General features: G+C 37.2%; 1 protein-coding gene and 1 long non-coding RNA gene across 4 annotated transcripts in view; one reads left to right on the top strand and one right to left on the bottom strand.

The window, feature by feature from the left end:
* LOC129780156 (putative leucine-rich repeat-containing protein DDB_G0290503) overlaps positions 1-20,592 on the bottom strand; it is a 306,359-nt gene that overhangs the window by 167,556 nt on the left and 118,211 nt on the right. The gene's annotated exons all lie outside the window — the stretch shown is intronic.
* On the top strand, positions 2,066-2,455 carry LOC129780158 (uncharacterized). The gene is made up of 2 exons (XR_008743847.1): positions 2,066-2,128; positions 2,190-2,455. It is a non-coding gene; the product is annotated as an uncharacterized LOC129780158 (long non-coding RNA).

Raw genomic sequence — 20,592 nt, 5'->3', positions numbered from 1 at the left:
AAATATAACTTTCCTATCTTTATAGATAGAGGTAAACATAGTTCAATGATGTTGTAGTCCCAGTTAATTGAGACATCTTTGTAGAACAAAGTTTTTTCCATCTCTGAAAATAACTGTTATAGCGCCATTTTCCTAAGTTGCGTTAGGGTCACCATGAAAAAAAACTGGTTTTATACTCTAACTTTCATATTTCAAATTCTACATACAAACTGTCTTCGAAAGACTTTTAGAACATACTAATTCAAACATTTTGCGATACAGAACATGTCTATATCTCAACTTCACTCAAAGTTATTAATATTTCTTCCCAAAAAAATACGCTCTCTTCAAATGCTTGCCATTCTTTCTGGGGCAAGCATAAAAAATGTTTTTTGACGAAACTTGAAAGAACAAATTTCACTCTATGTAATATGTGATTTTCGAAGAGATGTTACTTTTTGTATTTGAGTAAATGAAAATTGAAATCATGAGTTCTTGCGTGAAAACTCATCAATAACTTTGAGCAGGATTAAAATTTTGATGAACTCTGCATCGCAAAATGTTGGTAATGATATGTTCTAAAAGTCGTACGAAGACAATTTTGATGTAGAATTTTAAATATAAAAGTTAGAGTAAAAAATCCGTTTTGTTCTTGGTTACGCTAATGTAATTTAGTTAAAAAACAACTATGTGGCAGATATTTATTCTTTAGACAAAAACTGCCTTCGACAAAGATTTTACTTATGATAGTGCACTCATTTTTATGTTATCAAAAATAGGGTGACCAAAAATAAAATATCTAACTTTCTTATCTTTATAGATAGAGATAAACATAGTTCGACAATGTTGTAGTCCCAATTATTTTAAATAACTTTGTAGAACAAAGCTTTTTTCTATGTTTTAATATAATCGATTTAGCGCTTTTTTCGTAACTTGCATTAGGGTGAAAAAAGGGTTTTTTTTGCTCTAACTTTTATATTTCAAATTATACATCAAAACTGCCTTCATACGATTTTTAGAGCTTATCAAGACCAACATTTTGCGATGCAGAACTTGTTAATATCTTAATCATACTCAAAGTTATTGATAGTTTTTTACCCAAAAACTCATGATTTCAGTTTTAATTTACTCAAACACGAAAAATAACATAGTTTTCAAAATCACACATCATGTAGAGGGAACTGTGTTCTTTCACATGTCGCCAATAAACTTTGTTTATGTTTGTCCCAGAAAGAATAACAAGCAGAGAAGAAATATCAATAACATTGAGTGAAGTTCAGATATTGACAAGCTCTGCATCGCAAAACGTTTGTATTAGTAAGCTCTGAAGGTCTTTCGAAGACAGTTTGTATGTAGAATTTGAAATATAAAAGTTAGAGTATAAAAACCGTTTTTTGCATGGTGACCCTAACGCAACTTAGACAACATTGTCGAACTATGTATACCTCTATCTATAAAGATAAGAAAGTTATATTTTTCATTTCATCGACAATTTTGGTCACCCTATTTATGATAACATGAATATGTAACAACTTTGTCGAAGACAGTTTTTGTCTAGAGAATAACCGTCGAGCTCTAAATGCTAATTTCCACTTAAATGCATCTCCTGGACCATTGTGCAGTGCAAGTCGGAACAATTTTCTTTGACGAAAAATTCCCCCGACCAGAACGGGAATCGAAACCGAACCCCCGGTATGTCAGGTGTGACGCTAACCACTCAGCCACGGGAGGATTTTTCTTCTAACAATAGTAAATATTCAAATTATTCAATTATTTCAGATAAATTTGCATACATTAATGGATGCAAACTGCCTATCGAATTAAGTTTGCATGCAGAAACTTATGTAATGGATATTTAGACACTGACGTGATGATTTTCGCGAAACAATAACAATTCTTCAAATCTTGTTTAAAGAAACACATTTCATACACATTTGGACCCTCGGGGACATTGACAGGTTTCTCAATGACCATTTCATTTCGATGGAAACAAATAGCCGCGGGCACACTGCACTGCACTACCTTATTCACACATAGTTCACATTTGACCTATATATAAGGTAGTCAGAGTTACGCTAATCATCACAGTACAGTTTCAGTTCTATCACAAACAACAGTAAATTCAAAACGTCAATCCAGAAAAATGAAGGTAAGCTCAATTCCACACACAAAAGATACATAAACTAATTTCTCTCCAAATTTTTCTGTAGTTCTTTGGCATTCTACTGTTGACCATGGCGCTGCTCAGCCTGTGCATCGGCGAGCCATTGTTGCTGAAGAAGAAGCTTGTCAACAGATACGTTCGTCCTCGACTCACCAAACTTGTCCACGAACAAGTCCTGCCAGCAGTCAGAAGACTCCGTTCGGGGCCGGCTTATTCGAGCGGTGCGCTGCACTAACTTTGCTCAGCATATTTTCATTGGTTAGAGTTTCTGGAATAAACATTGTTAATGAAAATAAAAAGTTTTGTTAAATACATGTGTGTTTCCTTTTTGATCGCTCTATTTAACAGTTTTCGAAGTTGGCACACTCACAATTTCATCTAATAACAAAAAGGAAAGCTTTACTTTCATTACCGGCTGGCAGTTTTATATCTCGCCACATACAATCAGCTTGTGTGTTATCACTTTGGCACCAATGACCGAAACAGCAGCTTTCGATTTCGAATAATTTCACGCGTCAAATCCAAACGGACGCGTAAGATTACATCAGCGATGCGAGCGGTCCTAAAATCAAAACAAATTGCAAAACATCTCGTTCCGTTCCGGATCAATTTCACGATTGACGTGTGCGACATACGATATAAACCTCGACAAAAAATATTTCATCGAAAATGTATACTTCAAAAGGGACCGTCGACATTCTACGCTGAAACCAAGATGTAATAAGTATCAATTCCCGAACCTCCGAGAAGATCTCCAAATTATCTTCACTCAGATTAACGCTTCGGATTTATGGCTGTTGCGTAACCAAGTGCTAATGACGGGTAATTCCGATTTTCTGCGATACCACCCATATCTCTGCGATAGTTATTAATCAAACTGAGCAATGAAAACAAACTGCGCGTCGGGTAGGTATGCCTAATCTCTTCCCAACTGTCACGTTTTACGATCGCTACTTAAAATGGGCATCAGGCGTACCTTTCACTTTCACATGGGATTGCCTGTTTGTTTTTTTTTCTGCTCACTGTTGTAGGAAGATTTGCAGGAAATAAAACTTTTTGCGCACAAAAAATAAAAGCTAACTCTGCATAGTGAGTGACAACCAGGGTGACATTGTGCATTAGGCAGCAGGTAAATAAGTGTGATGTTACTCATAATCTTTCCGCGTCTCCCTAGGCTAGGATGGATGAAGCATTGAAGGAATGCAAAATTGAAGGGAAATAATCCGGCTTTGCAGACGCTGCATAGATTGAAGATCGAGCGATAAGGTGCGAAAAAAGTCTGTGTTCGTTTCATTCTCTTCTGCTGCATTTATTCCGGAAGTCGGGCTGAGTACTTTATGACAGTGTTTGGCTTGAACCCAATGGGTCTACCTGTGTATCGCACGTGACTTGATTACAGTTGAAATGTTTGACGTTATTGTTTTGAATCCGTTGAGACCTCAGTTGCATTCAGCATGCTAATTCATATTTTATTCTTGAGCTTCACTATTTTCTCTACACTAGTGTGGATTTATTCATAATCCAGCAGCATATTTGCTAACCAAAAAGGTTAGGTGATTTTTGAATGACTTCGAAACAAAAAAGTTCTCATAAAGAGCGAACATAAACATTCCAAACTCAATCTCTAAACAATGTTCGCAAATCATAGAAATTTTTCTCTGATTAATATTTTTGTATGATGCGCTACATTGAACAGATCCATATGGTTCAAAGTTTATTGCAATAAATGCAGAAATATATCCTTATGGATTTGGAAATTGTTATGATAAACCTCCGATTGAATTACTTCCGGTTGAAAAGTTCGTGGGGTGGAAATTTAAAAAACAAGTTTATTATTTTAAAATTATTTTATTCTTCAATATATTCATTCTTAGGATCAATACATTTTTGCCAACGATTCTTCTATAATTCTGTCTCTAAAGTTATTTTTTTTAACCTTCAAAATACCTCTCTATTGCTGTAACACCAATAAACGTGTCCACATAGAGGTTTTCAAGTAATTAGAATAGACACCATTCGGAAGGAAACAAAGCTGATAAACGAGGCGAATGCTTCAATGCTTTAAAGCATTGTTTTGATGGTTATAGACTATTTTTACTCCTGCATGTATGACTTCTATCAATGAATTTTCGATTCAGATGATTCAATATATTTTTTAAAATAATATTCGTCTGTTATTGTTTCACTGGTTTGAAGTTAAGCAATATCAAAAATTATTTTGCATCCCAAAAATTAAAAAGGAGTAATGTTCAGGACACGACCGCCTTGTTGACGTAGGATTGCGATTTTTTTAATTCAATTCGCCTGCTTATCACTTCCGATATTTGTTAATAATGCATGGAATTTTATAAATAATTTTATATCTGCTTAGCAGAAACTTCAACTGTTCGTATAAAATCACACAAACCCTCACCCCTTTCAGGGTCACCAAGTGAAAAGGACTGAGAGTTTGTGTGATTTTGTACAAGCAGTTGAAGTTTAATGATTCATTCTTAACCACGCTAGAACAAAACACAAGCTGGGCCATATGTCGCAATTTGTCTCCTCACACTGAACACTCATCGCAAACGCTATCGTGACGTTCGCAATTGAGCCATACTCGCCCACAGGCGATTATATTTTGTTACACTAGCCTCATTATTCAATGTTTACATTTTCAATCTACCTTCGGCAACGCATATAAACAACAACAATGGATACATGTAATTCAAAAATACAGAAGCACTCCCCCCAGACGACATAGAAATGGACGTTCATTCATACCAACAGAGATGAAAACGGACGGAGCTTAAACTACAATATTTACTCTTTCTACATTGTCCGTATTCCGCAATCGTTCCGAGCGAGCGATTGACATCTGTATAATAAAAATGGAATGATGTCTGTATGGCTGTCTGATTCTTATGGACTCGGAAACTACTGAACCAATCGACATGAAAATGGTATTTAGAAGTTTTTGAGAAGGTCGAGGAAGGTTCTTATGATAGTTCGAGACCCCTCCCCCCTCTCTAAGGGGGGACTGCCATACAAATAAAACACAAAATTCTGCATAACTTGAGAATTAATCAAGCAAACTAAACCAAATTTGGCATGTGGAGATTTCAGGATGCAATAAATGTTCCTATGATGGTATGACACCCCTCCCTCCTCTGAAATGGAGTGGGGGTCCCATAGGAATAGTACACATATTTCAACCAAACATATTCTAGCCAAACATGACAATTGAAAATTTTCGGAAAGCTCTGAAGAAAAATAGGAAAAATTCAATTCGCATATGTTCTACAATTACATATTGACAAGCGTTTTTAGTCCATTTGATGTTTGCGCTAACGAGATTGATCTTCGTTCGAAAATGGAAATGGATTTTAATGTGATAAAACGCACTCATATATCTTCTTCTATCTATATGAATAAAAATGGATCGCCGAATGTGTTGATAACAGCAAAACTCGAGAAAGGAATTGTCCGATTTAGGGCTGTCTTTATTATATCATATTTTCTGTATCAAACACTTATTCCGTGTAACGGAGAAACATGTTATTTGCAAGTTGTTGAAAAATCTAGAACGAGAATTGTGTCTGAAAATAATCTGATATTATAATGATGAGTTTTGGTAGAAGTACTAGGAATTTTATAGTAAATGGTAATTTTAAAGGGAAGAAGATCAATCAATGAACAATTCTGCAATTGGACCCATGAACAGCGCTTAGTAAGAAAACGTGGATGTGATAACGAAAAATAAATTTTGGGCGGGACAAAGTTTTCCGGGTCAGCTAGTAGAATATAAATATTGTAAAACGATAATGTATTAGTTGCTTATTATTGACAACACTTATAAAATAAATGAACACACACAGAAAATTAACAGAACACATGTGGGGAAATGGAGGAAAAGTGGTCATCCTACCGAATGTACTTATTTCTGTCGTCAAACTACCGCTACAGTCCCCATTATTTGAAGAATATTGTAGCTCAACTCATTGTTGTCCAACACAGAAAACGGTTTTTACTATGAAACTTTCAAATATTACATTTTTCATCATAAGAAAAAATGCAAACGCTAACATTTTTGAAGAATGGTGTTAAAATGGTCACCTAATGTGGGTCAAATGAACATTCGCACATATAATGTTAGTAATACATATATATATATATATATATATATATATATATATATATATATATATATATATATATATATATATATATATATAAATGGATTTCTGTCTGTCTGTCTGTCTGTCTGATTCTTATGGCACTCGGAAACTATTGAACCGATCGACATGAAAATTGGTATATAGGGATTTTTGGGACCGGGGAAGGGTGCAATAAATGTTCCTATAGTGGTTAGACACTCCACCCCCCTCTCTGAGAGGGGGCTGCCAGGCAAATGGAACACCAATTTTTGTATTACTCGAGAACTAATCAAGCAAACGAAACTAAATTAGGTATATGGATGTTTTAGGGCGCAACAAATGTTTCCACGGTAGTACTCCTCCCTCCTCTCTTAGGGAGTGGCTGCCATATAAATGAAATACCAATTTTTGCATTACTCGAGAATTGATCAAGCAAACGAAACCAAATTAGGTATATGGGAGTTTTAGGGTGCAATAAATGTTTTCACTAATTCAACGGGGTCGATTAGAAGATCAATCAATGAACAGTTCTGCGATTGGACTCATGAACTTGCGCTTAGTAAGAAAACGTGAATGTTTGAACGTATTGATAACAATAAACAAATTTTGGGCCGGGTCAGCTAGTTGACGATAAAATCGATGAAAGCATCTAACTCTTTCAGTATGTTTGTAACAGCTTCTCCAATCAATAAATAGGTCATGCATCATAAGCCGCCACTCAGTGGGTGAACAAATTCTAACATTGGGTAGATAAGGTCATTCTGTCACGTAAGTTGAATGAACAACCGCTCTGCCAACCCATGGTTCACTCTTCGTCTATCAAATATGTGTGCAAATAAGACAGGGAAGGATCGCCATGCGGTCTCTTTTATTCGATCAGTTGTTTCGAATATGCTATATACCTTCATAAAACTTATCAGGCCGTAATAGACATCTTCCAAAAAATGTGCGCTAATTGTACATAGTCGCTTATTTTTTACATGAAACTTATATAGAATCCCATGACAGTCCTTGCATATGCGATAAATAATTGTACCTGCATTGTAGTTGCTGTTCGTTTATAAGCATGGTAAAAAAATATTTTTAACATATCGAAACAATATTAATAGACGCTAAACATATCAATTCATACCCACCTGATTATTTACAAGTTGGAACAGCAATCAAATAGTTAAAATTACTATTAAAACAAGTAAGGAAAATTAGTTTTACAAAAAAACACCATTGAAGACAAGCTTTTTTTCTTAACCAGACAACCAATGTGGCAGCTCATTTTTTCCCGAAATGACTGAACCGACCTAGACGCGACAAATTTCGTTTGAAAGAACCCTTTAACACGTTGAGCCCAGCGTCAGTCCCTAGCTTTTTGATAGGAAAACGCTGGCCAGCTGGAATTGACAGTTACAAAGTAATAAAATAATAATATATACGGTTTGTTTTCGGATGTTTTACAAAATTTGCCTACTTTCTAATCGAATTGCTGACTATTTTCTATTTATACAATAAGTATCTTTGGGAACTGGGACAGATTTCGGACAGATTGAATTCAAATTTCCATACAAATGAAACACAAATTTCTGCATTACTCGAGAATTACTCAAGCAAATGAAACCAAATTAGGCATAATGAGGTTTAAGGTTTTGCCATACAAATGAAAGGTTTTACGATTCAATAAATATTTATATGGTGGTTAGACACTCCTCCCGCTTCCTAAGGGGGGCTGTCATACAAATGAAACACAAATTTCTGCATAACTCGAAAACTTATCAAGCAAATAGAGGCATGCAAAGGTTTTACGGGGCACGAAACGTTTCTATGGTGAATACACTCCTCCCCCTTCTTTAAAGGGGGCTGCCATACAAACGAAACACAAACTTCTGCATAACTCGAGAACTAATTAAGCACAATTTGGGATGTGAGGGTTTTTGGGTATGAGAGATGTTTCTATAATGGTAAAGGGTGTGTCACATCAAATTGCATCACGGAAAAAACGCTGTAGAAATTTAATTTTTAGAAATTATATCTTCAGCTTTCGCTTATAATCAGATAAGAGTGTATAGATCACGTTGGCCATGCTTCACTGTCAATTTTTCGTAAATTTGGAAAAATGTCGTCGAACGAAAAAGAGCGTCGTGAATTAATCCTGTGCACTCATTTCGAGAATCCGGAGTTGTCACATCGAGACATCGGTAAGATGCTGGGAATCGTCCAATCCACGGTCAGTAGAGTACTAAAACGATACTTCAAGAACCTAACCATCGACTGGAAGGTGAAGAACGGCAAAAATGGATGCTCCGTCAGTGAAAAAAATCACAAGCGCGTAGTTAAGCAGTTTAGACGTGATCCGAGAAGTTCGGTCCGGGATGTCGCCAATAAGCTGAATTTGTCAAGTTCATTCGTCCAGCGGACCAAGCAGCGGGAGGGCCTGCGTACATACAAGGTTCAGAAGGCTACTAACCGCGACGAAAGGCAAAACATGGTGGGGAAGACGCGAGCCCGGAAGTTCATTCGTCCAGCGGACCAAGCAGCGGGAGGGCCTGCGTACATACAAGGTTCAGAAGGCTACTAACCGCGACGAAAGGCAAAACATGGTGGGGAAGACGCGAGCCCGGAAGCTGTACACCGAAATGCTGACGAAGCCGCATTGCCTGGTAATGGACGACGAAACCTACGTCAAAGCGGACTTTCGTCAGCTGCCGGGCCTGTTGTTCTTCTCCGCAGAGGACAAATTCAGCGTTCCGGAGGAGATTCGCAAGCAGAAACAATCCAAGTTTGCCAAAAAGTACATGGTGTGGCAAGCGATCTGCTCTTGCGAAAAGCGGAGCGCCCCCTTCGTGATGACCGGCACGGTAAACGGGCAGTAAACGGTACCTTAAGGAGTGCCTACAGAAGCGCTTACTACCACTATTGAAGCAGCACGAGGGCCCGACCATCTTCTGGCCGGATCTCGCTTCGTGTCACTATTCAAAGGACGTGTTGGAGTGGTACGAAGCCAACGGGGTCACCTTCGTGCCAAAGGAAATGAACCCGCCCAACGCGCCGGAGCTTCGCCCAATAGAGAAATATTGGGCGATTATGAAGCAGGCCCTCCGGAAGAACCCAAAAGTTGTCAAATTGGAGGCGGACTTCAAGAGAAAATGGATTTCTGTTCAAAAAAAACTACAACCTGACGTTGTACAGAACCTTATGGACGGGGTAAAGAGGAAGGTGCGAGCATACGGGCTTGGGCTCGAAGTATGAATAAAAAGAAAATGCCAAAAGTAGTTTAATAGTTTTTATTTTACTGTCTAAAATTTTCAAAAGGATCGGTCTACTGGGCGAATTTCTACAGCGTTTTTTCCGTGATGCAATTTGATGTGACACACCCTTTATGACACCCCCCCCCGCTCCTCTGGAATGGAGAGGGGGTCCCATAAAAATATTACACATATTTCAACCAAACATGACAATTGAAAATTTTCGGAAAATTCTGAAGGAAAAGGAAAAAATCGGAAAATTAAATTCCCATATGTTCTACAATTACATAGTGACAAGTGCTGTTAGTCCATTTGATGTTTGCGCTAGCGAAATTGATCTTTGTTCGAAACTGGAAATGGATTTTAATGTGATGAAACGCATTCCTATATCTTCTTCTATCTATACCAAAAAAAAGGATCGCCGGATGTGTTGATAAGAGTAGAACTCGAGGAAGGAATTGTCCGATGTAGGGCTGTCTTTATTCTATTATATTTATAAAACATTTATTCCATGTAACGGAGAAACATGTTATTTGCAAGGGGTTGAAAAATCTTGAACGTGAATTGTGTCTGAAAATAATATGATATTATAATGATGAGTTTTGTTAAAAATACTGGGAATTTTATAGTAAAAGTAAAATTCAATGGGGTCGAATAGAAGATCAATCAATGAACAGTTCTGCGATTGGACCCATGAACTTGCTCATAGTAAGAAAACGTGGATGTTTGAAGGTATTGATAACAAAAAACAAATTTTGGGCGGGACGAAGTTTGCCGGGTCTGCTAGTAACTTATATTTATCACCGAAAGATACCCCCAAGAATTACCCCAAAAAATGGTAATTTGGAAAAAAGTTTGTTTTTGTCTTTTTTATAATATGTTGCATCAGTGATTTCACACATGATAATCGATATTCAAAATTCTAGTTAGAATTATAGAGAATATGTTATTCTACTACTACAGCCATATTCTTTCTTGAAAAAAGTTCACAAAAGTTCATTGAGATCAATCGGCAAACTGTGCAAACCTTGACGCGAGAAATTAAAAGTTTTTTTTTTATTCTTTTTTTGAGAGGCTTTCAGCCTCCTGGGCTGGTTCGCCTAGAAATCATAGGTGGATACGCACTTGCATACCTTTGACCATCCTTAATTTTACATAAAAACAAAATCAGAATTACTACTTTTTGAGAGAAGGTCCGATCGTCTTCCGGCACTATGACTATTCTAATAAAAAACAACCGAACCGAGATTGAAAGTAATCCCCAATCATTTTCGCTGTGCACATTGTGCCATGCATTGTTATCGATAGGCATACATTATCGGGGCTCCGAATCAGTGAATCGTATCTAATTCTAGCTTCACAGCACGTGCCCTCCGCGCTGTGGTGATAGTGATTATTATTTTTGCTCGCGTTTTCCTCCACGGTGGTATTTACAACCCCACGCATGTTCAACTGTGCGCATATGAACGACGGCTTCGGGATCCGACTGTTGAGGTTGGGTCCAGCAGGGAAGAGAGGTGGGTGAAAACAATGTAAAGAGTGGCATTTCCGAAAATAACTTTCTCCTACCTGGGCGTGTTCGGTTGCAGCAGACGACAGTAGTGGTAGTGGTAGCGCTAGTAGGACCACTTGTTAGTGCAATCGCCGCTTGTTACCAGCGTCAGTGAAGCTTGAGTTTGGGATGCAAGAGGAGTCGGTCTGATAAGGAATTCGAAAGTGATCGAAACATGTGTTGTGCTTTTTGATGCATATATCCATGAACATTCGGTGTGTACTTCAATTAAGAATGATCTTCAACACATTTCATGTAACAATAAAAAGCATACAAATAAGTTCAAATCAATTGGTTAGATTACGGTTTAAGAATGATAATGAATTTCAAAATAGTTGACTATCACAGACGTCAGATCACAAAGATTTGGAAGCTCTGACCATTACATAATTTATCTTATACTTCTCGATACTTTCACACGCATATGAGGCAACGTTAACACCCAGACACAATCAACAATTAGCAGCTAGCAGCAAAGATAATTGAATTCTTCACGCCCCAATCGCCAATTGTTTTCCAACGTTTCTGCAGCCAATCGGTTGACGGCTGAAGATCGTGCCTCTCGCGTTGACTCCGCATAACTTCCTCTCGATAAATTTGTCTGCGCCTCTTCACCGCCATCACCGGGTCTTAATCACTTAATCGATCTCCGGTCGATTCTGGCGGTAATAAAATTGGCAAATAATCAACGAATGAACCAAACGCTGATTGCGTTGATTATCCTGCAATTATTTTCCTCTCAATTTCCGCGAGAGTGATTGGATTAGCGTGCTTCGCATTGCATAAGCACTTCCGTGCACCTGTGGTTTATTTGTCAACTGTTTACTGATGTATGCAATCAAGTTTTTTCGCGTGCAGGGGTTTGAAAAGTGACGAACATGTAACAAATCAACATTATTTAAGATGTGGCAATAGCAGACACACCAATCAAAACTATTTATTTTAGGGAGGACACCGGTCTAGAAGGTCGAAAAAAAACCGATATTTCTCTTTTGCGTTTTTGAGAAGCTCTTGCTCTCAGAAATGTTATCCTGAAACGATTTTTGATATTTGATTTTGTTGTAAATTTACAGTCAAATATATGAGATCACCTTAAGGGATATGGTATTGCTGTACGAATTTTGAAACGCGTTTTTCCCGAACCAAGTTTTTTCAGCTAGTGGTATCGATATCCGAGGATCTACTCGACCGATTTGGCTGATTTTTTTTATCGGCATGTAAAAATGAACTATCTAAATCGTTACATAGTCGTTTTTTGATATCTCATTTTATCGATTTTTTATTAGCTTCCTCATTTTTAACAAAAATGGCCGTCATTTTGGAAATTTTTCGAATTTTCCGAAATTTCTATGTAACGCTTTCGGTTTTGTCCTAAAGTTTCGAAATATTCATTGGAATTCGTTCTGCGACATCCCCCGCTGCTTCAGAACCGATACCACCAGCAAGGTACCGATTTTCAAACAGCATCTACGCATCCAGCTGTCAACAACGTAATAATCATTATTCGTGTATTCAAAAAATGGAAAATACATCTTCAAATGTTTCTTAAACAATAACAAAAATACCCGAAAACTACACTTTGTTCCTAAAATCCGAAAGAAAACAGGAAAATTTATTATTTTTCGACCTTTACAGGGTCCCCCCTTAACAAGTAAGTTCAAGGGTAGTGTTGAAATCGGAACCAGCTGGAGAAAAAAGCAGTTTGGGCCGGCGATAAGTATTCTAATAATTCTTCTAGCACCTAGCATTTGTTTCCATACGTAAATATGTGTGTATAATATGTATACAACCATTCCATGCCAAACCGATATAGGGGTTCTCAGATTTTCGTCAAAAGTGTTACTTTTGTTCTTTATCGCAAATTATTAGACCCGTATTTTTTATTTTGTTTGTTAGGGTGACCATTTCCATTTTAAGGTGGTCCGAAAAATCCATTTTTTCGCATTTTTGCCAAAAATGACTTTCGAACCACTGGACCGATTCAGATGATCGAAGATGATGATTAACTCTTTGTAGTTGTTTGTCTGCTCTTAGCCACCATACCTTTTTTTACCGTTCTGGTCGCTTGTCTGCTTTCAGCCACCACTGCAAGAAACCATGCTAATCTTGTATTTTACTGAACCAAGTATCAGTCCCACGCGTATTCTAGAACTTGCCACTTGTTTTCCCTCTCCCTCTCCCTCTCCCTCTCCCTCTGGTTTGGAGGAAATATGAGTTTTCGACAGCAATTGAAATTTTTTTTTGACTCAAGTGACTTTTGAAAAGGGCGTATCGAATGTGGTAAGGGCAATAATTAGTAAATCTTTGATAATTATTATCTCACAGTTTTAGAGATATAGATTATCAAAGATTTCTCTTACTAAAATCGATACGCCCTTTTTTTGTCAGATTTCCTGGTAGTAATTAAGATTAATTTGACTACAAAGCAACATACATATGGAATACAATGGAAGAAAAATGCTATTAACTAAATTGAAAAATGATACCGAGCTGAAGTTCGATTTATAGACATTAGTGTAGGGAAAACGAATATGGCCCCTTCATTTCTTTCTGTGTCGCTTTTTTAGGGTTCTTTGAGATGAGAAAGAGTAGCAAAAGATTCAAACATTTAAATTTCCAAAATATAAGAATAGAACCAAATTTAATGCTTGAAAGAAATATGTCCTTTTCTTAAGTGGTTCGTGTTTTGCTTGTTCCATTCAATTTTTTAGATATAAATTCTTAAATATCAAAACTTTAGAATTCCAGGCAAACCCAACAACAACGGGAACGAATATTACTTGAAGTTTTGACGACGGGGTTGCTACGATATTTTTTGCGCGAACCAGCGTTGCCAGTCTTCCACATTTATCTGAAATCTTCCAGACTTTTACGGAGTATCCTGACATCCGGATTGTCCTTTTTTTAATCCAGACTTTTTATGACTCGTCCAGATTTCTCCAGATTTATCGCAATAATATAACATTAACTCTTCTGGCTGGCTTCAACTTCCGTGAAAGTTGATGGCAATTACTCAATGACATTCATTCATAGCAACCTGAGCTCCGCCCCTTGCGGAGCAACAAATTTGGCCAAAGTAGAATCAATCTATAACTCATTTAACGATCAATTTTATCGGATCTTTTCGACTTATTTCCCATATGTTTTTGGACCTTTTTTCCCATTTCGGCTGGTTCGTCACTTTTACTTCCATTTTTGCAAGAATGTCAGGAGTGAGGATTGAACTCTCTGCATGAGAGGTATGGATGTTACCACTACTCCAGATCGCCTCCACTATTTTCGAACTGATGAATAAAGGATGCAAGCTCTACATTCATCATTTAACGGTTTTCTCATACAAACGTGTTTTTAAATATAGTGCTTCAATTGTATGATTAAAATACCGTTCCATATGTATCAAACTTTAAAAATCATTGAAAAATCGCAATTCAAACCGTACAAAAATTTAATAAAACATCTATTTCATAAATATCCAGACAAATCCAGACTTTTTATTCACCCGCATACAAGCTTTACTGAAAAACACTTGGCAACCCTGACGCGAACAATATCGAATCGGTTTCGCGTGCTACTTTTGTTTTTGTATACACCGCGAAGCTTACTGTGCAAATCAATCGCACGTAAATCTCTCGATAGAAATGCATATACAGTGCAACGTAAGCTCCGCCTTTGCATCGTATCTATATATATAAATGGATTTCTGTCTGTCTGTCTGTCTGATTCTTATGGACCCGGAAACTACCGAACCGATCGACATGAAAATTGGTATGTAGAGGTTTTTGGGGAAGGTTTTCGTGATATTTTGAGACCCCTCCCCCTCTCTGACAAATTGAAACAATGACTGCCATACAAATTAAACACAAATTTCTGCATTACTCGAGAATTAATCAAGCAAATGGTACCAAATTTGGCATGTGAAGGGTTTACGGGGCACGAGACGTTTCTATGGTGAATACACTCCTCCCCCTCTCCAAGGGGGGCTGCCATACAAACGAAACACAAACTCCTGCATATTTCGAGACAATTTAAAATTTTCGGAAAACTCTGAAGGAAAAAGGGAAAATTTGAAAAATTAAATTCCCATATGTTCTACAATTCCATAGTGACAAGGGCTATTAGTCCATTTGATGTTTGCGCTAACGAAATTGATCTTTGTTCGAAACTGGCAATGGATTTTAATGTGATGAAACGCACTTCTATATCTTCTTCTATCTATACTAAAAGAAAAGGATCGACGGATGTGTTAATAAGAGCAGAACTCGAGGAAGGAATTTAACGATTTTGGGCTGTCTTTATTCTATCATATTTTCTGTATAAAACATTTATTCCATGTAACGGAGAAACATGTTATTTGCAAGTGGTTGACAAATCTTGAACGAGAATTGTGTCTGAAAATAACCTGATACTATAATGATGAGTTTTGTTAGAAATACTAGGAATTTTATAGTGAAAGGTAAATTCAACGGGGTCGATTAGAAGATCAATCAATGAACATCTCTGCGATTGGACCCATGAACTTGCTCATAGTAAGAAAACGTGGATGTTTGAAGGTATTGATAATAAAACACAAATTTTGGGCGGGACGAAGTTTGCCGGGTCAGCTAGTATAGTAAGAAAGTAGTTTCAGATTTATGGCTGACGGTTGAAATTACTGCTGGTGATTCGGAGATTTTGAAGAAGTGCATTATTTGATCTCGGATATCGATTCCAATATCGACCAAAATATTTCAATTCTGAATAGTAATTTTCTTGTATATTTTCTAAATCACAGAAATAATTGCACCGCACCCGACAAGTTAGATTTGCACCTAAAAAGAATCAATCAGATCAAAACACAAAAGTTTCTACGGCATATTTCGGTTATTCTTAAATCCATAGTAAACAAACACGGAGTAGTATAATAACAAAACCGATTACCCTGAAAATGAAACGGAACGAACTCAAAGTGCGACATGAACCTTGAATGCCAACGTCGGAGGCGCTTGATCGGCCGCCATCTACGGGATTCGCCGCGGGTTGATTGAATCGGCGAACCGTGCAGACGCCACACTTTAACATCGCACTTTTGGCCAACGCCTGTCAAATATGGCTGCCGGGTGCCGTAGAAACTGAAGACGGGGCCCAGTGTCGCGCCATATTCGATCGGTCCGATTGTTCCGTTTAGAGGATTGGAACTCCTTCCAGGAATGTGATTATATGCAAGAATAAGGTTATGTTTTTATACTCGTGCCACATTTTACAGACACTGTATCATTAATGTTCATGGTGTTCACTGGCATGTGTTATTTTATCGATAGCGGATAGTCGGATTCCGTTTTTTGATTTTGGCTAATCAAAATGAGTTCATTGTCTTGTTTTCGATATACACATCTGAATGCAAAATCATTCAAAAGTGAGTAAGAGTAAGTAAGTGTGTATGAAGTGAAACAAAGTTATACATATGGTTTCTTTCACAGCAAATCGTTTTTTGCTTCAGTTCAACGGATTAGTCTATCATTGAATGTTTATTAGATTGATTCATATGATTTACATTATTCAAAATTGTAAGATTTTCCATTCTTCAATCGTCACCCTATGATGAGAGCGCTTTGCTTTTTTTTGTATTCCAAAGAGCCAAAAGAGCCATCTTTCCAAACGCTCAACACGAAATAATCGCACTGACCTACGGAACAACTTAAATTTCATTCATAACCACCAGGAATTAGTGGCCTCCGTTTGTGGCGCTCTAGCCTAGCCCGATGTATTCTTCCACGGTTCGAGTTTAGTGGGTAACCGAAAAACAGAGAGCCGCTTCTGCTCGCTTTCGACACTCACTGATTGAATATTCAAAATTCACACCTTTCCATTTTGCTGCACCGGGGGGTTCGCTTGCCTATAATTATAATGAGCCTTTCTCTCTTGCGCTTCGACAAAGAAAAACTCTTTTGTTCGATCGGTTCGGTCGATTCCGTCGCGTTTGATAGAAGCCAGGAATTATTCAAATAGTGTCGAAGCGTTATTGCGCAATAAGGCTGATGTAAACGGACGACGCAGAGGAATGCTATAATTGATTGTGGGTGATAAACCAAAAATATGAACAACAAATGCAGCACTGAAAAATGTGGCAGAGTTGATTGCTTTCAAGTTCGCGGTGAACAGAGCGGATTCCATACCAATGAGAATCTAGATTAGAGATCAACGTGTTGAAAAAAAAAACAATCTTCGACTACATAGAGGAAAACACTCACACGAAAGCCTATTAGTAAAGCGGGATAATCATCCAATAAATCAATAAATGATGTCATACTCAAGCTAGTAGCAAAATTCCATGAAATTATAATTATTGGCGAGAGAGATGAATCACAATCGCAATATCACGATGGGGGAAAAATCTTTAATAAGCGTTAGTCGTACATTCATGACCAATGCCAACGAAATATTCTGTACCAAATTGAATAAGAGTGTGATAAAGACCCCCCTTCGAGTGATAATGAACGAGTTCGTCGCTTATTGTGAGTGCAATCTCTTGTTTTGTTGCAATTGAGCATTATCTGACTAATCCAACTATTTTATTTCATTTTCAGACTGCTCGGCCTCTGGCGTCGATTTTAGAGATGTGAGATGAGATCGATCATTGCACGGGCGCTTGAAGATACGATTTCTCTTCGCGGCATGTTCACTCAACTTGGCGATGTTCTACGAGCAATTGTATGCTTTGCAGATCAGTGAATACTTTCGATATCTTAATAAGCGGCACACGAAAGGAGGGCAAATATTTTGTTTACATAACTTACTTTTTGTTGGATATACGTGTGAGACGACGCAAAACGGACCCCAAGAATTGGTTAATCGATGATGCGTTTGTGCTGTGAAAAATGGTAAGCCTTACCTGAAACGGGAGAAGAAAAAAGAGCAATTTTAATAAATGTCTATTATGTTCAGTCTAAAAACGTATTTGAGCCGTGGTTCATTATTTTTAATTTCTAGTAATACAAAACTGCTCCACAGTGAGTGCAAATTATAATATTGGCGGTTTTTGGACGATATTGGCTTACAGTACCATATCTTTTGGACAAGCTTTATGAAAAGGATTCATTATTTCATATCCAATGTTAAATATGAGGATCAAACTTAACCAATAATCAATATAATGAATAAAAGAAAAAAAACAGAATGATTGAGCCTCAGAAACATGCATTTTTATCATTTAGAAAAAGTAAAGCGTGAAAGTATGTATTCCATGACATTTCAAGAAAATTTCCAGCTTGAAAAAATCTTTTAGCGGTCCGGAATTGTACCTATTACCTTCATCTGACTAGCCGTGAATTACATATTAGATTCCCGATAATGGACTACAAATACGATCGTTCTCGAATACAGACAGCAAATAAAACCCAAATATAGTTCTAGCCGAGTACAAAGCAGTACAAAACAGTAAACACAAGGCATGTCAAAAAAAAATCCAACCCGGACTGATTAATGTCCGATCGAGGATTTGTTTCAACCAAGGGAATTTACGCTATACTAAATTACTTATAACTGTCTTCCAATGCGATCGTTTTCAAGCCCAGGCTGCTGAGTAACCCAAGCCGAATTCTCTCGTAACCGCAATCGGTTCTGCCACAACTCAAAAAATCTCGTTATTATTATCTACTGAACCGATGAGTTCACGAGTATCAAAATTGTATTATCCCCAGCTCCATTACAGTTTCCACTTCCGTCCTTTGAATTGATTTTTAAAAATACACTTTTAAATGTGAGTACATTTTGTGAGAACATAGTCTCCCTCTTATGTTTAAGAATTTGGCACACTTCGGACCAAGAGAGAATATGTGTTTGTTATGAACTCGCGCTAAAGAAAATTAAACTCGAGTGCAGCGCAGCGTATGTTTTCTGAAGACTGGTGTTAAGTGTATTTTCGTTTGTTTACTATGAATGTCGCTGAAAATACTACGTCATGGATGCGTAACGAATTCAGTTTTCCAATTTTGCTTGGTCGCTTAAGGCAGTATTCTAGTCTAGAAATTAGAAAAAAATCAATTTTTTTTCTTCATATTTCTGATGTTTAGGCATTCAAGAATATACGCTAGAAAGGACTTTTCGAAAATCCCATTATTTACCGAGTTAGAGCCATTATAGTGATGCGGTATCTAACCTGGTACGGCCATAACAATGAACTTCAAACGCGTTTTTCTCGAAACTAGTTTTTTCAAACTGGCGTACACGATATCTCAAGTTCTACTGAACCGATTCATGTCGAATTTATATGCATACAATCTGCAGGCATCTCTCTATCGCATGAACCTCTAAAAACATTTTTTTTTCAATTTTACTATTTTTAAAAAATCATTAAACATAAGAAAAAACGTTTTAAACCGCATTTTGGTTTTCAAATGGCCGCCATTTTGTCAAAAAAGATGTTTTCGATTGTCCGAGGTTCATGCGATAGCGAAATCTTTACTGATCCAGAATCTGTTCGATTTTTTTGTTTCAGATAACCAGAAAGGCTGGAATCGTGTACGCCATGGCACAACTTTTTTTTGAACCCTCTCACTTCATCAGCTCTCAATTATTCTAGTTATGAATGTTTTTTTCTACGTTCAATTTTCGTTTTATTGTTAAAAGATAGATGAACAAATAATGATATAATGGATAGTAAAAATATTCTTTGTTTATTTATTACAGAACTCTAAAAAACGTTCGAAACTCGTGTCTCTACACTAGAATACCTCCTTAAACTCCATCAATTGACGAGAGTTATGCACCAGTTCAGACATCCGCCAACAATCTATTGCAGTATTTACTGTTAGAACAACGTTGAAATGAGAGCTACTAATTTATCTTCTTCAATTAGTAATGGGGTAGGGCGGGGCTACTTGGTCATAGGGGTGAGTTGGTCAGTGACGATATCTCGGTATCTGAGCGTCCAAAAAATGAGCGATTTATGGACAAAATATAGCGAAGTGCTAATGCAATAAAATAAGCTTTTTGAAAAAACTGTTTTTAAGTAGTTTAAAAAATACGGACATGGTTCCGATTTTACCAAAAATCATTCACGCTTTGCGCATTATAAAATTTGTTCTAAAAATGACTGATAATCATGAAAAAATCGGCTCAAACATAACGAACTAACGAAAACCAGTAGTTTTGCGCATTGGCAAACAATGAGTTTTTACAGAGGTGCGATTCTTGCTAGTTGAAAACGAAAACCAGTATATGGTGGACACTTGAGAATAGTCTGTTTATACATCGAAACATTCCAACAAAAAACATATGATAACACGATTTGACATAGATTTTGCCCACTACTACCTTGAGTAGTTCTAATTTAGAGTTAGAAGGGGTAAGCCCCCGGTAAACAAGTATTCTCAACCATTCGACGAAACGAGATCTCGAAAATCGAATGTACTTCAATACGTGGCAGCGGAACAGGCTCCTTTGTAAGGAATTGGACCGACGATACATTTGATTAGCGCGCATTACTTTTATATTTCAACACGCGATGACGGAGGGTAATATAAGAAAGTAACCGAGAGAGCTTTTTTG

This window comes from Toxorhynchites rutilus, chromosome 3 (genome assembly GCF_029784135.1).
Source record: "Toxorhynchites rutilus septentrionalis strain SRP chromosome 3, ASM2978413v1, whole genome shotgun sequence".
Classification (NCBI taxonomy): Eukaryota; Metazoa; Arthropoda; class Insecta; order Diptera; family Culicidae; genus Toxorhynchites; species Toxorhynchites rutilus.
The sequence above is the reverse complement of the archived record's forward strand: the minus strand, read 5'-3'. Positions and strand labels throughout refer to the sequence as shown.